The sequence below is a fragment of the Equus caballus genome, chromosome 23 (genome assembly GCF_041296265.1).
Source record: "Equus caballus isolate H_3958 breed thoroughbred chromosome 23, TB-T2T, whole genome shotgun sequence".
NCBI lineage: Eukaryota > Metazoa > Chordata > Mammalia > Perissodactyla > Equidae > Equus > Equus caballus.
In genome coordinates, this window is record NC_091706.1 from 38298096 (window position 1) to 38313519 (window position 15424).

At 34.3% G+C, this 15424-nt stretch overlaps 1 protein-coding gene across 14 annotated transcripts in view; it reads right to left on the minus strand.

Moving 5' to 3' along the window:
• The window catches only part of RFX3 (regulatory factor X3), a 264606-nt gene that overhangs the window by 226912 nt on the left and 22270 nt on the right, over window positions 1–15424 (minus strand). Inside the window, exon 1 of one of the 14 annotated variants that reach the window (XM_070248211.1) lies at window positions 9311–9408. The exons of 9 other annotated variants lie outside the window; for them this stretch is intronic. The gene's annotated coding sequence lies outside the window, so the exon portion shown is untranslated. Of the gene's footprint in view, window positions 1–4268; window positions 4332–9310; window positions 9409–15424 lie in introns of those variants that run through there. 4 more of the 14 variants (XM_070248214.1, XM_070248208.1, XM_070248218.1 and 1 more) reach the window with 4 other exon arrangements.

Here is a 15424-nt window from a genome sequence, read left to right on the forward strand (position 1 = left end):
CACTGTTAAACACTATTCTATGCCAAGCACTGGATTATATACTTTACATACATCCCTTATTTAATTTTCACAAGTCTGCAATACAAGCGTTTTTATCCTCATATTACATAAGGATATTGAGGTAACGAGTGAGTGAACCATAATTCAAACTCAGGTTTGATTAACTCAAATACCCAGGTGCTGTTTGCACTAGACCACCTTGCCAAAGAATATAGCTTCATTCTCACATTCTTGACTAATTGTTTAAATTAGTCAGCTATATGAGGCTTCCTTTATATTTTTTATCAAGTACTTTTTTAAATGCACATAACAATATGGAATTTATATTATCTCTTAGATTAGGAGCATTTTGGTTCTTTCTATAACCCCAAATTTGAAATGCACTTGAGACTTTTATCCTATCTCTGAAAAAATAATAAAAGAAGTTCCCTAAATTGCATATATCATCTTTAGTTATAAGAGCAAATTTATGTACATATTGCATTACATTTCCAAGCAATTAGCAGCACAATTATAATCAACCTTAAACTTGGTAGAGACTTTAAAGATAAAACATATATTTAGGTGAATAACTAACCATTATGGTCATAAAGATTTTTATGGGGTATGACCTCCTAAATATCTCTCAATTGCCATTCCAGAGTTTAATGACCTTTTAGGAAGTGTCTTCTTTACGACAAATTAGAATCACCCTTTCTATAACTTAAGTTCATTCTATTTAGGTCTGGCTTTCAAGGAGATAAGGCTTTCTCAACATACCTGCCATTTTGCTGCTTTATTGAGTTTCAATGAAAGTTTGAACAAAAAATAAAGAGAAATACAAATAAATTTGAAAACAGATTTTAAAGTCTTTCTCCTCCACCTTTACCTAGACTAAATAAGCAAGTTTCTCAGCTTGAATCTTTCCTCACTCCTAGCAATATCCATTTTTGCTGCCCTTTTCAGTGCCTCTCCAATTCTTCCATGTCCAGAATGAATTGTGGAGAAAATAATTTAACATTATTAGTTTAGAGTGTTTAGCTTAGTACTCTAAGAGCTCAATGACTAGGTTTAAGAAAATTAATATTCCAGAGTCACGCTCATTTCTAAAAGTGCAAAACTGTTGACACATATTCAATTTATAGAATGCTATGACTTTGAGTCTAAACAATTACTCTTCTCTTGCATTTGTGTGATCAACTTTTAACCATTATTACATTTCATGATGTTTTTGTTGGACCACTAGTGGGATTTATTTCTATTCACAGATAATTCCATAGATTTTCACAATACAGTAAAGCTTAAATGCATACGTAGGTAAGGTAAAAACATATTTTGGGAATCATTACTATCAAAGACTCTAGAATTTTATAATATGACAAAGGAACCATTTCTAGATACTATTATCATTACTCATAAATGCTACTATAACCTAGAATTTTCAAAGCTCTATACACATACAGTAGATTATGGAAATTACATTTAAGAACCAATGTGCTTAACTACCAGATTTGGGTTTATGAAATCCAAGCAATATTTTACATTGTATAAAAAAATGATGACACTTATTAATGTCATTTTATGACTAAGACATGATATGCTTAATATAGACAGTTGATATTTTAGTTTTTATAACTTTTTATATTTATGTTTTTAAAACTATAATACTACTTTAAAGCCAATTATCATCAGCCTGGTAAAAACCTAGTAACTTACGTATCCTGTGTGCTGTGTTAATTCAGTAAATATTTGTTGAAGAGGAACAGAAGCAAAGGAAAATACTAAGAGTCTAATTCTTGTTTCAAGATCCACAATGCCAGTAGGAAAAGAGGTATATACCCTTGCTCATCACATCTAACAGAATGCAAGAACAAAAAGAGAGTACAGTTTGCTACTCTAACTTATATCGCTTGCACAAAGGGAAGCAGTGACTCTGAAAGTCTATCTTCTAATGATGTACTCCTCAGAGCTCCAACAGTAAAAGAGACAAAAGTAGACCTGCTCCTGATTCCCCAAGGTGGCTCCTGAGGAACTTCTTTGATTGCAGAATTACTGAAACAGTGGATAACATTACTAAAGTAAGAGTCACAAGATCTGGATTCACATGCTAGATCTTCTACCTACTTGCCATGTAACCCCAAAGGTGTTTCTTAACTTCTCTCAGTCTTGGTTTCCGCATCCATAATATGGAGACAATCCTTACCTCAGATAACTGATCAGTTGGGAGAAGTTAAATAAAATGCTGCTAACAAAAGCACTCTGTAAGGTGTGATCTACTATGTAAATATAAAGTCTATTATAATTACTGTCCTATATGCTATGCAATACGTAAAAACAAACAGTTTTCTTTCCCTACCACTCCCCTCCCCAAAACAACTTCCTTATTTCACATATAACTAAGGAGTTTAAGGTTATCAAAATGAAAGAAGGTCCAAAAACCAGATTAAAAGGGAAAAGGTGGGAAGGATAGATGGGGGAAGGTGGGATAGATGCATATAATTGCTCTCTATTGCTTCTCAGGATAATTCAAGGTAAGCTCATCTCCCACTACTTTCCCAAAGAAAGGACTCCACCAACATATTATTCATTTTTATTTTAAATTTCCTCTAAATTATTTCTAATCACCGTTATTTGTAAGCACTTTTAATAGAAGTATATGTCTATTAAAGTATAGCATACTATACGAGCTTTCACAATTATTAGGTATGAGATCAACATCCATATCAGATGCTGTCAATCATGAAACTAAGTGATATGGAAAAAAATGTCAGATTTGTTTGATACAGACAAATCAAATGGTTTTAGAAATATGATAAAGTTGTAAGATTTTCTAAGAAAACTATCTGAGAGAGTTGGTACTGTCCCTTTAAATATACTATCTGTGATAAAGATTATAGCTCTTAAATTAAAACTCCTATACATAAATGCATAGTTTTCTGTTCATGTTACGGAGGTCTTAGACACAAAACTATTCAATTTTTCTTTCTTGTAACCTTATATCCATAATAAACTTTTGGAAAATGTATAGGGGAATTTTTGGTGCACGCTGTGGAGAACTTTTATAAAACTGCAGGTTTTAAATGGAGGATACAGCTCCAGCTTATTTCTCTCCAGTCTTGGTTAAATCTCTTAAACGGCAGATTGTGCATTTATCTTCCCATAGAAGCCAAAGACTGAAAAAATGTTAAAATAGCAATGTTTTATCATCTTGAATGGGCTGGCAATTGCATTTAGACCATGTGGAAAGGTAAGGAAGCAATTTGGGAGCAAACAATAATCTCAAAGACCAAGGATGATGAACAGCTTACATGTACTCGGACTCTAGACCTATCCTTCTGATGCCCCTCCCATACCCCCACCCCACTCCTAACCCTGCTCTTTTCACCTTTCTGAATGCAATGGAGGGCCTTTCTTTAAAGTACTGTTGTAGTGGAAGCAGAAGTTCATACACCAAACTGCTGCACATTCCTACATAACCAACCCATTATTGAGCAGAGAAATTATGACGTCAGCAGTATGTGAGCTCATTATTCTACCAAACAGATAATATCCATTGATCCATAAGCTACCATGTCATTGGCTGGATTTCATAAGGACAGCTATCTTTAATTTGAATTAACTCTGATACAGGCTTGATGTTTGGTTATCTATGAAACAACTAAGGAAATGTATGAGGCATATACACTTAGTGGACTGCCATTATAGAATGCCAATAGAAGAAGGCACCATGCAGGGTGACACATGGGTACAAAAGTAATGGTTTCCGTGGCTGCACAGAAAGCTAAGCTAACCAAATCATTTAAAAATAATGACTGTAACCACATAACAATGTGAAGAACAGTCAATACTATTTTGTCTTAAACATATACAAGTAGTAAAAAAAGAAAAAGTTCCTCACCATATTAACTACTGCCAAGCATCAAGAACATTCTATATAGGGCTCAGCCCAATGGCCTAGTGGTTAAGTTCGGCATACTCTGTTTTGGTGGCCTGGGTTCATGGCTCTGGGTCCCAGGCACAAACACATCAGCCATACTGTGGCGGCGACCCACATATAAAGTAGAGGAAGACTGGCACACATGTTAGCTCAGGGCTAAAGGGGGGAAGATTGGCAATAGGTGTTAGCTCAGGGTTAACCTTCCTCAGCAAAAAAACCAAAAAACAAAAAAATCTTACCTATAAAAAAAGCTATTGAAAAAATTCAGATATGAAATGTTATAGTTGATAGATTAAAATATTCTGTTTTGTGTACGTATAGTTCAGAATTTATAGAGAACGTGATCAATTACCTCATATTTTTTCCATGAGCCAAAATGAATGTATTCTCTACCATAAAATGCCAGAACGACCAAGTGGCCTAAAATATTAAAAGCAAGAAGAATTAGGTTAACATTATAAATGAATTCTTTGAAATCTAGAAACTATGTAATTTTTTTAAATTTTTGGGTTTGTGAATAAATATTAATTGCCATGCAACTGAATTATTTTTAAAATATTTCTTTGCATGACTGTATCTATATTTTTAAAAGTTTCATATTTAGCCAAAAAAATTATAAGTGAGGGAAAAAATAAAGAGAAGGATTCTTTGAATGAATCTGTACTTTTAAATTGTGAAGATGAGAGACCAAACAATTCTGAGAGTCAGGCTGCTAACTTCTCGTATATAGAGAAGTAAAAGTGAGAATGGGTTAGCAGCTGACATATTCCTTAAAAATAAACGAGATTTGTTTCTTAAAAATAAACAAGTAAAAGCAATGCATAAGCACGTCACAAAGCTGAGGAAATTAATAAGATACGCATGATTATTCAGTTTTACGGAAATTTTAAAAAGAAAACTTTGGTTCACAGGAGAACAGGCAAGGCTATTTTTAAACTAATAATTTTTATTAGCTAATAAAGTAAATTTAGGGTAACACTGATAATACAAACGCATACTTAAGTGTATTTGTTTATATATGTTCATACTTTTTTGTCCTAAATTTGACCCATGATATTAGAGATCAATTTAGCACAGAGTATATCTGATCATTTAGTCAACTATAAACAGCATCATAGCTGCCTGGCAGGATTTAGTTTAGTTTGCTTTCCTTTAAAGGTAAAGGTGACATTAAGTGACAGTTGCCATAAATTTTTATGTTGATCCATTAAACTTAGAAAAATAACAAGGCAACCAGGCACAGCTGAGTATATATGAACAGGCAACAGTCTAAACACACATATTTGGCGTTACTTGAACAAGACAAGTAAAGGATCACTAAAATAATCACAGGTGTTTGCTGTGTGTTTAGGCGATTATAAGTCAGATACAGCAAAAATGCAATAATCTACACTAACACACCAGAGTTCTCAAAAATAACTTGGCCATTTAAATCCTATTACCAGATTTTCCTATTACTTTATTGTCATTTTGGAATATAGTGTATTTTCTGACATGAAGTATTATTGTACACATTTATTATAAACTAAGTGACTAAACAATACTTCATAACAACTCTGAGCAAATGACTGAGTTACACATACCTAGGTTTCTAAGATAATTCTACCTACTCCTTTAACTCTAATTCTTTTCTCCAACCATGATCCCCTATATGTAACTTGTTAAATGAATACCAAATTAGAAAATTCAAGCGAATCTACAGTTATCTGTGTCCTCTATTCCTCTTCAAACAGGTCACAAGTAAAACCTCTTTGAACACAACTTTCACCACCTCATTCTGATACTAACACAATTGCTTAGCATCTCTTCATTCCTTGAATTATTACAATTCAGCCACCATATCAGTTAACTGATACAAAGCTGTCTTTGTCACTTACCATTTAACCTTAAAATCCAATTCATGTCTTAAAGTCTGTTCTCATATATTATTCAATTATTCATTTAAGAAAGAACTGTGACTACGTCAGGTACCACACATACAAATATTAAATGCACGTGGTCGCCACACACAAGGAGCTCACACTCTACCATACCAATCACAGCAAGATTATCCCTCCCTCAAAGCTCTAAATAGGCCCCACAAGAACTTGTTTTCCTTGTTTCTTTCCATATTCTACAATTACTTTCTTCTCACAGCTCTGGCACAGCTATTCAAAATATCTTCATCTTGCCTTTCAACATGTATTGAGTTACTACTGTGTGCTTGGCAATGTGCTAGAAGTTGATTAGGTGCTAGAGGACGTAATGGTAAGCAAAACAGTTATTTTGCTTTCAGGTCCCACCTCATCTGCTCTCACATATCATTCTAATTTTCTTAGTGGCTGTATAATTCTCCTGGAACCCAGTGACCTTTTATCTTTTTTACTCTCATTTTCTCATACACCACAACTAATAGTAAACAAGTCCTGCTGACTTGTCACTCATGTCAGATGATCCCTTCTGGCACCACCCTGACACCCAGGCAAAAGGGGCCATTGGCTGGGCTTTGCACTTTAGAGAACCCACTTTGGTCCTGTGGTCAGTTACTTCCTCATAAAGTGAGAAGTCTGCACAGCCCGGGGCCATGCTCTCTGACTCCTCTGGACTCTACCTCAGTAGATTTTCAGGACCCAAATTTCCTTGCAGAGCCCTGGACTATGGTCCCCAGGACAGACGGGGATGCAGGCATACCCACCTCTAGGCCTGAGGGGTAGTCAAGAAATAGCTTGCGAGGGGTGGGGCGAGGTTTCTTGGGGAGAGGGCATGTGGACATGCTATGGCAAAGAGCCTAGGATGCAGGGAAAAGGAGAGAGACTGCAGGAGAAGGACGAGGTAACTGAAGGCCAGGTCTCCCTTGCAACTACATTCTAGAACAGAACTCCTGTAAAATGTGAGAATTCTAAATGGTCATCCATCTCATTATAAGGTTGTATTGGTCAAATTAGGAGGTAATAGCATATTTTATTTAACAGCTGATGTATGTATGTAGAAACATAATGAGCAAGCTTCCACTTGTATTCCTGCACCCATTAGTGTTACGGATGGGCCTGGTTTCCACATCCTATTTTCACTGAAGGTTTCCTGGCTCCAATATTCATTATAACCTATGGGCCTGGTTTCCACATCCTATTTTCACTGAAGGTTTCCTGGCTCCAATATTCATTATAACCTATCAAATAATGATTACTATACTAGAAGTGGCTGTAGTAGCAGTAAAATTGGCATTGATAATACTCTCACTGAAGGTCCTAGCATAGGACCAAGCATCCAACCTGTACTAAGCTCTTTCATACCTTTTGGGTTACTTACAACCACCCCACTGGCTAGTCATCTGCATCTTATCCATGAATTGAAAGTAACAAAATGACAGAAGAGGAGATTCTAAACATGATCTTTCTAAATTAAAAGCCCAGGGTTTTCACTCTATACTTCCTTTCAGATGATTAAGAGAAATTTATCTGGCTTCTGACCCACTCCCTGCTAATCTACACAGATCTGCCAGACTAATCTCCCTAAGGCACCACTTTCATCTTCACATTTGATCCACTTTAAAAAATAGACACTGGCTGGTTATGCTCTATCCAGTTAAGTTCCAAATCCCTAGCCTGATTTTCCCTTCTACTCCATCTGCTTCATTATTTCCCAACAAACTCTTCGCACCAAAATCACGCCTGCCTCTACCTCTAGCATGTGCTTAAGCCCTTCCACACAGCCAATACACCCCCCAAGCACATCTTACCTCCTCCTGAAGACTTTTCTAACTACTCAAGCCCAGAATATTTTTTCCCCTATTTTCTGTATCCCCACAATACTCACAGTTTCTAGTTGGTCAACAGGTCATTGGGCTATGTACTTAGCATGGTGAGAACCACAAAGGGTATGACATACCTTTTGACTTCAAATAACTTCATGGAGTTAATCTCTTTAGAAGGCAGTATAGGAGAGCCTGGTAAAGTGGCTCTAAAGACAGAGCCTCAGGCTGAAAATCTGCCTTGATGATATATTAGCATAGACTTTGGTGTTAAGTTTGCACAGTAATTAGCAGCAGTTCTTTTGTAATGAGCAGATTTTTTGGTTCTGGAACCCATTTAGATCTTAATTTTTTTGAGAATCCCAAAGAAATTTTATGTATGTGCATTATATCTAGTTGTGCCCTAGTAAATATTTAACAGCCAGCCCTCCTTCCTTCACCCAGCAAAAGCCAAATTTGTAGTTTCTGCTCATTTCCAAGGTGTAAATACTCCCAACATGGCTAGTTTCAAACCGGCAATGTGACATCTGAATGCAGAGTTAAGAACAGATGAGCAACACTGGCTCTCTCGAGCTGTTAAGAACAGGCTTCAGTACATCAGCAGTTATGTCTATCCATATTCATCATATTGGAAAATAAAATGGAGAAATGTAATAAATATTTACTAATTTTAAAATGACAATAAAACCACTGCATCTTAACAAAACAAAAAGGATTTCATGAGAAGAGTGGCATCGTTTTACATTTTATAAACATCTTTAATGTCTTGCTTAATAAAAGACAACTAGCTTCTCGTATCTACTTCTGCACTCGATCTGCTGTTTTGGTTAAGTAGATGAAGAAAACGCACCCTCACATAGACATTTAGTTGAAAAAGGGAGGATCTCCTGGGGCTGGTGACCCCAGGGGTCTTCCATTCACACTTCTAACAGAATTCATATACAGTATACAGTTTGAATAAAAGACTTTGGTGAAAAAAGGATTTACCAACAGTGACAGTTTGGACTAGTTTGATAGTTTAATTAGTTTTTCTCACCTAGCAATTATCTCAATATGAAGAATTCTAACTTTAGGCTGCCCTAAAGAAAGTTTATGCTATTTCATGTGTGTATGTGTGTGTGTATGCATATATATATATATATATATATACAGATAATTACATACATATGTATATAAATGTATATATACACATACTATATTTCCCCAATCCAACAATTCAAAGTGCTAAGAATATCAAGGAAAAAAAGATAATTATAAAGTAAAAATTTCTTGATTTTTAGGAGAAAAAATTCTATGCAGAGAATATTTATGAAGCTAATATATGAATCTTCACTGAGCTGGACATAATAGCCAATTAAGTACAAAAGGTACAATTATGTTCTACATTTTTACAAGTGGACAATTGCAGCACTTGTACAAGATGATAAATCAGAGCTATGTATTCGCTGATGTCAAAAAATGGCTTCTATCAGAATAGATTTTATTTAATTCTGAAATTTAAAATTGCCCAACTTAACGTTTTGGGCAATATTTAATTCTTCAAACTTATATCATTAAACAGCTTAACAATATAAGCACATAAATTATACTCAAGAAAAAATTCATTAATTTAAAACTTGTAGAACTACTGGTGACCACTAGCAATTTTATCTGACAAACCGTACCTGCATAACACCAAGGGCCATTTTCCCTCGGCTCTAAGCATCACTGCAGCCTGGCATTCTTCCCCCTCTGCAAACATCAAGGCGAGCTTAAGTATGTCCTGTACCTCCTCCTCTCCTTAAGCTCAGGCTGGAATTACCTTCTTCAAAGAATTGAAACAGGATAGCCATTGCCTAACCCCGTTTAATCCCACTGGCTACTTCAAGCTGTTATACTTTAAACCACTTCTATTCTTTGGCAAATATCATCTTCTCATTAAATGCCTTTATGACCCCTTTAGCAACAACAGAATATATTAAAATTTAAACTTTTTTGTAAATCTATGGTGAGCATGTTGAACATTTTTTAAGGGGTAGGCCAAACAGTACCAAAGGTAATCAGATTTTTATGTGACTCCACTGTTGCCTTACTTCTCAGCAGAAGCTATTGATATTCATTTTCAGTTCTCTTGTGTCAATAATATAAGGTGCTAACATAAGGCTGGACAGTTTATTCCTGCTCTCATAGCTCTTTAAGTGGAAGAAAAATTTGGAGAGAGGCTAAACGTTTAAATAATTTAAGGTTCATCATATTTACTAAAACAAATAACTTTGCCCTTTAAATTCTACCCTTTGTGCAGGTAGTAAGTATTTTATCTGTTTAGTGCATATTTTTCCTATCAATTATTGCTCTGGTAACCTTTAAAGATCCTGACCCAAGATTTGAAGCTGTGAAGAGGGGTCATTTCATTAAAGTTTACTCTAAAGAATTCTGGATCTACCCACTGACCAAAACTGAAAATGACTTAATAAAATATATGGCACATAATATCCCTCTTTGAAAACAATTCTGTTTCTGATTACATGCAGTTCCATGTTACTATTTTCAGCTGTCACCCTCTCCTGCAAAACCCTCCTCACATCCTACCATAAGGAGTAAGCTAGAAAGATGATATTGATAATACTAGCCACCACAGTTCGAGTGCTAATTCTAGACTGCCATGCTAAGTTCTCTATATACACCTATCTTGTTTTATCTTTCACTTTTTCATTTTATAACCCAATTGAATAGGTAATATCCCCATATGGACATTAAAAAAAATGAGATCAAAGTAGTTAAGGAATTTGTTTAAGGATAATTAGCTATCAAATGACAAAGCCAGGATTTGAACTCAGGTCTATCTTACTTCAAAGACTAGGATTTACAGCTTTTCCTAACAATTTTGCAAGCCGACTGACCTCATGCAATGTGCATCAGATACTTTTATTTTTTTAAGCTAAAGACATAAGTAGTCATGGATATTTGTGCATGTTAAATTAGCACAAGTGTCTCACATACTATAGTTTGCATCTTTGTGGAATCTTACAGTTCCATGCAAGTACTACAACAGCCTTCTATTAATATTGTGACAGTCCTGACAAAAATCTATATTCAAGATTAGTTGAGGGAGGTAATCTTCCCACAAAACTCCTTTATACTGAACCTGTGTTGCATCTTCAAGAGTGAGCTCTGATTTCATACCCACAGGCTGAACTACCATGCATATCCATGCCTCACGATGTAGAAGATGGGGACAAAGTCGTGAATTGTTAGAACGTGTAGCAGGTCAGACTACTTAACTACTAAACTACTTAGAATAACTACTAAATTACTAATAAATTACTAAACACTTAGAATAACTGACAGGCAGGACTGTCCTATAAAATGCTATACAGTCACTATGTAAAACATAGAAGAAACAAAGTAAGCAGCAGTAAAATTTCAGAAATATCATTGAAGGTAACAAGAGCCAGATAATAAATTTTTTTCTAGAAAAGCAGACAATTCAATGTTGTTAAAGTGATGCTTAAATTCAAGTATTAAACTCATCGTGGCTCTATCGTATTATTAAAAGATAAAGAACACTAAAAATATTTCATAAATTGATAATCTAGTGATAAAACTTCCAAAAGTTCAAGTTCTGCCTCATAAAGGTAGCATTTACACTGAATTGGGATAATAATTCATCAGTGAGCAGGAAAAAGTTTCTCTGGTGATGCCATGCTGATCCCTGGATCTATGACGCCTCATAATAAGATCCTCTAGTAGGAAGCTAGTATAATATTAGGTGGGTGTATTAAAAATATCTCAATGGAAAAATGCCACTTTGGGTAAGCCATTACCATAGACATGCAAAAGAGCATGCCACTTAATCACTAACATCTCTACCTAAAGTAAATTTATTGTTAAAAAAAATGGTTTATTTTATACCATTTACTTGTTCTATGCCATGTGCTTGCTTAAGATGTTGATTTTACCTCAGCTAAAGCTGTGTATTTTCTAATCTGTTTAGGGTAACTGTCAAGTAATCAGACTAAGCGGTGCCATTTTAATAAGGAAGTCTTTTTAATGAAATATAATAGGTCACAAATACCTAATTTCTGCTCTTTAATGTAATTGCCAGTCTTTACTATAACTGCCACTTTAACAATCTTTTCCAAATGCTGACACAAAAGATGAACAAATCAAGGGTATTAGCATGTGTGTATATTTACAGCTTGTTGCTGTCAAAGGCTGTAGTTCCACTCCCAACTCCAGCAGCTATATGAGGATCCGTTTCTTTTGATGGAGGCATCCTGTTTCAGGGTGTGAATGTATCTGAATTAATCTCTTTTTCACAGCTACGTAGCAAACACATACAGAGGATACACAGGAGAAATGCTGAAAAAGTTCTAGCACAATATTACACCTTCAGGAAAATCGCAGACACTTTCACTGTCACTGTGGAGGACTGCACATTTTACTACTTTATTCTTTCTTCTTCAATAAATTCTCTGCTCCATTAATTATTAGGTCATAATTTCAAAAAACATTGTTCATATAGAGTTCAAATAGCATCTTGTCTTGGATAAATTTTCAAAGTTTACTATAAGCATTAGTTTTATATGCACAGCCACTTAAATTGCACACACAAAACTACAAGTTGCTGCAAAATTAAATAGAAGATCCAAAAAAAAGAGAAAGCAAAAATATTTTTATTTTTAAGAAGCACACTTGTTATGATTATTTTGCTACAGTTCAATTTTAAGTTTATGATAAGTCTCTAAAAAAAACTAATCCCCTGAAAACTTCTTTACATAATAATCCTTTTACCTTTTTGTTGTTTTATTTTGAGCATATTATTTTTTTTAACCAGTAGCTATGGTTTTTTATGATCCATTTTTAAATTTGGTACTATTAATACCAGAAGTCCTGTGCACAAACAGTAGTAGTTTTATAAGAAGTTTGCCCATTTTTTGAAAGCCTAAGCTTCCCCAAATCAAACTAGCTTACTGTGAAAAGAAAACCATGACAACTGTTTGTACCTCTTGCTTTATTATTACATCCGGCCTGGTCAGTCTTAGAAATTCAATCTATTATGGTTGCTAGGAGTCTGTTGCTGTGCAACCTAGAAGGGTATGCTGTGCTTTCACGCTAAGGAGTGATAATAAACCTGTAGGCTTCCCTCTATGGGTCTGACCAGTGTGTTTAAAGGGCTTAATACTTTTCAAGAGTGATTGGCCCACAATTCAAGACACATCCTATTAAAAACAAGTCACACTGAGAGATTTCTAACAAAGGGACAAAATGCTAAACATACACAAATATTCAAAATGTATCCTCAGAATCCCTAACTAATTTGGTAAAACAAACAAAGAACAGATTATGATCTACATTTCAATTATACCACCTACCATCTCCAAGTTTTTATTTCCATATAGTCCCCTAAAAGGTTATAATGGATATAAATGAGCTGAGAAAGTACTTTTATTTTTTTCCCTGAAACTAAGTACCTTCAACTTTGATGAAAAAAATAAAACTATTGCACTTATATAAACTCCAATAATAAAAAAAATAAATTAAACCTAGGAACCCAGAAGTCATGAAGTATGCAAAACTAAAAAGCACCTTTCCCATTCCCTCCCAAAAAATCACGGAGAAACTGAAGAAATTCTTAATTTCATTTTATTAAAAGAAAGATCATTTTTTCTTTTTCTTTTCATCCCTTTTGGTCAGTAATGATTTTATATTAATTCTAAAATCTATTCTATCCTATCAAATGCATATTCTATAACTTTAAAGATTAACACTCAATAAGTTATTCACATAAATTCACTATAATTAGATAGCATTGCTTGAATGTAACTGAGAACAGAGGAGAAAGATAGTAGAGTCTATCAATAAAATACTGCTAAACAAAGTGCATGAGACAGAATTTACAAAGGGCCAGAGGATGAGAGAGGATTTCTATCTTCTTTAAAAGAAGAAATTGTATTGACTTTTATGTACTTATGTATGACAGGTCTTTTTCATAAAGTATTTGAAGCAAAAAGATGAAGTTGATCTATCATAAAATACCAAAGACCATACAGATAACCAAAAATAGGATTTTACAACAATCATCTTAACAATGAAAATTTATCCAGAATTTTCCAAGGATATTTTGGCTATACTAATACTGCCTTCAACTTCTGAAAGTTAAAAATACATTTTTTTAAAAAAGCCAGGCAACATTTTATCTACATTCATGGTAACATTTAACCCTTTTATCTAACTACTCTGAGCTGGGAGCACTTTTTGAAAATAATCTGTCAACTAAACTACATTATTCTTTTTTAAAGAGCCATGTATATCTGTCCTTCAATGGTTGTTTTACCTTTTCTTCTCAGTACACACCATAGGAAGCAGAGTAAAGGAAATTAACTATTTCTCTAAAAGTACCAAGAAAAAGCGGAGGAATGTGAAACAACTATCCAAAAAAGAACAACAAAGAATCCAATGATAAAGGAGAGCTGAAGCAGGCTGAGAGGGGCAAAGGCAACATCTGACCAAAGAACTGAGATTGAGGCAGGAAGAGAATTGGTTGACTAAGACGGGTTAGAACTGAAACAGCCTATAAGCCAAGCAGAGAACAGAGCAAATGGGAGAAAAAGGGACATAAAGGATGATAAAGAGAGACAAGAATGTGCTGGAAAGAGAATAATTGAAAGAAAACTTGCAGAAAGAAACTTGATTCATTTTATAGATGAGGAAAAAAGGGAAAATACAAAAATTTTATATTTAATAATTTTGTTTTCCTTGATCCATCCTTACTTAAGAAGGCATGCAACAACTCAAAAAAGAAAACATTCTTAAAAGATGCAGTGATATCAGTAACATTTATGATGTAAAACCCAAGTGATCAGTAACTTGAAGATTCAACTTAATTTTATAATGAAGTAATTTGAATACTTTTCAATTCTCATTTAGGATAAGAAAAATTTAACTTAATTCTAAAGCTGCAGGATTTAACATATGAAAATCTTTCTAAAAGTAATGAAAATTGATTTTTTTCCAAACAACAACAAAACATTAAAACACATACACTACACATTACACACACGCAGTAGTCAATAAAGTTATTAAAGTCAGATTCTGCTTATGAGCATAGCATTTACAGGGCATGTGTTAGGAAATGTGTTAACTTTTAAAGCAGTTATTCAATAGCTGGTCAATTACTAGTCAAGTGGAGTAAATAATACTGCAAGAATCTGCTCTGAAAAAACCCAAGTTCTAAACTGGCTACATTAATACTTAGGATCCTGTCAGGCACTATTAACTAAAAGGCAACGGAGCAAAGTAAAGAATAAAAATTTTTTTAATGAGGACAGAAATCTTATAATGGAAGTGTTGCTGGAAAGAGCCTTCTGTTGTTTGTTACAAACCTGCAATAATTATAAAGTGTGGCATCCTTAAAAAAACCAATAGGAGTATGTAGCTTTAGAGAATAATGCATTCATCCCCATAGAATTAACCCTCTTTTTTGCACATTCTAGTTTTCTTGGATTTACAACACCCTATCATATTTGATTCATTTCCACATACACATCTTCCTAAAAAAAAAATCAAAGATCCTCAATAAATGTTGCTGAATAGAACTGAATTCTGATTTTTTTTAATTTCATAACCTTTTTATCAAGAATTGCAGGTTCTCTGATAAATCACATAATTAGGGTTGGTAACCAATGACTTACAGGTTAGAATTCTTTTTAGTAGTCATAGCTTACCAATTATAAAGAGAAAAGAAATCATTACCAGAGTCATAAATATAACATTATTTCTCCTTCCTGCTGACAGAG